Genomic DNA, 2500 nt, shown 5'->3' on the forward strand with positions numbered 1-2500 from the left:
CGGGCGGCGGCGCATCCTCAGCGCACACAGTCCTCAATCGGACCAGCACACTGCAGATGTCCACCGCGCTTCGCACCGGGCCCGCGAGGACCTACTTTGGCCGCACGGCGCCGCGTGCAGGGTGCGCCGGCGCGCAGCTGCGCCGCCTGCCGCCTCCGTCGGCCGGCGCGCCTGCCACTGGCCGCCCCCACCAGCCGGCTGTAGCGCGTGCGCCCACGCACCGCGCGGCCAGCACGCCGGGAGGCCCCCCCTCACCGGCCGGGGACGGTCCCACCCAGCCACCGCCGCGTATCGCTTCACACCCAGATGCCATTCACGTTCGTGGGCATGGTGGGTATCGCTGGAACAACCGGTTGGTAGCTCAACCGATCGTCGCCATCACTGATTCACCTCTAGCGAGAACAACCGCACCACAACGGTTTACCAGTTGTTCATTTGCATAACGTCACCAGCAAACGTAGGCGTCCATCGCCATTTGCAAATTCAACGATTGTTGCATGCCTGTGTCAGGTGTCACGACACACTATGTCTGCCCACATACACGCAACAACATGTGCACGCTTCGCGAACACGTGGAAGGTGGCCCCCGTACGTATGCGATGTCCATTGCGCGAACGACTGTCAACCGGCCTCTGTCGCATGTCGCAGATGTGGAACGCAGTGCACCATGCTATCACGGTGTGTGAGAAGAGACGACTACGTCTGACAACACGCGCCACTACATCAACAGACGGCTCATGCTGATCGCCATCCAGGGCATACCACACTGCAATCCAGCTCTTATAGGGAGACGACACGTAGCTGAGTGCACAACATTTGGACCGCATGGTTCGCCGTTGTTGGCGCAGTCGTTGTACGGTCACATGTACCACGATGTATCATTCAGTACATGAGGACCAATGTGCAGTACAGTGTGTGATTTGGACGTACAACATCAGCGGACAGTTGACACAGGCCGTACCACAGCGTAGGCTAAGTGCTTCGCACATGCGAATGCCAATGAACAACTGCAAATGCCAATGAACAACTGCAAAGGGCATTGAGCATGTACGTCCTGCTGCCATCCACATTACAGTGTATAGCTGCAAGGTGTTTAACATGAAGCGATACACTGGGGACCGGGCAGTGCGAGTAGCAAACTATATTGCGGGGGTTGCAGTTAGGCAACACTACACTAATTTAACGCGTCGTATGACAATTACAGAGCAGGTTAAGGCCCAACGTGTGTTGGGTTAAGGCCCAACGTGTGTTGGGTTAAGGCCCAACGTGTGTTGGGTTAAGGCCCAACGTGTGTTGGGTTAAGGCCCAACGTGTGTTGGGTTAAGGCCCAACGTGTGTTGGGTTAAGGCCCAACGTGTGTTGGGTTAAGGCCCAACGTGTGTTGGGTTAAGGCCCAACGTGTGTTGGGTTAAGGCCCAACGTGTGTTGGGTTAAGGCCCAACGTGTGTTGGGTTAAGGCCCAACGTGTGTTGGGTTAAGGCCCAACGTGTGTTGGGTTACGTTAAGGGGCAATGTGGGTTACGTTAAGGGGCAATGTGGGTTACGTTAAGGGGCAATGTGGGTTACGTTACGGCGCAATATAGGTTACGTTACGGCGCAATATAGGTTACGTTAAGGCGCAATATCGGTTACGTTAAGGCGCAATACAGGTTACGTTAAGGCGCAATACAGGTTACGTTAAGGCGCAATACAGGTTACGTTAAGGCGCAATACAGGTTACGTTAAGGCGCAATACAGGTTACGTTAAGGCGCAATACAGGTTACGTTAAGGCGCAATACAGGTTACGTTAAGGCGCAATACAGGTTACGTTAAGGCGCAATACAGGTTACGTTAAGGCGCAATGCAGGTTACGTTAAGGCGCAATGCAGGTTACGTTAAGGCGCAATACAGGTTACGTTAAGGCGCAATACAGGTTACGTTAAGGCGCAATACAGGTTACGTTAAGGCGCAATACAGGTTACGTTAAGGCGCAATACAGGTTACGTTAAGGCGCAATACAGGTTACGTTAAGGCGCAATACAGGTTACGTTAAGGCGCAATACAGGTTACGTTAAGGCGCAATACAGGTTACGTTAAGGCGCAATACAGGTTACGTTAAGGCGCAATACAGGTTACGTTAAGGCGCAATACAGGTTACGTTAAGGCGCAATACAGGTTACGTTAAGGCGCAATACAGGTTACGTTAAGGCGCAATACAGGTTACGTTAAGGCGCAATACAGGTTACGTTAAGGCGCAATACAGGTTACGTTAAGGCGCAATACAGGTTACGTTAAGGCGCAATACAGGTTAGGTTAAGGCGCAATACAGGTTAGGTTAAGGCGCAATACAGGTTAGGTTAAGGTACGACATAGGTTAGGTTAAGGTACGACATAGGTTAGGTTAAGGTACGACATAGGTTAGGTTAAGGTACGACATAGGTTAGGTTAAGGTACGACATAGGTTAGGTTAAGGTACGACATAGGTTAGGTTAAGGTACGACATAGGTTAGGTTAAGGTAC

The sequence above is a fragment of the Schistocerca americana genome, unplaced genomic scaffold (genome assembly GCF_021461395.2).
Source record: "Schistocerca americana isolate TAMUIC-IGC-003095 unplaced genomic scaffold, iqSchAmer2.1 HiC_scaffold_287, whole genome shotgun sequence".
Taxonomy (NCBI): Eukaryota; Metazoa; Arthropoda; class Insecta; order Orthoptera; family Acrididae; genus Schistocerca; species Schistocerca americana.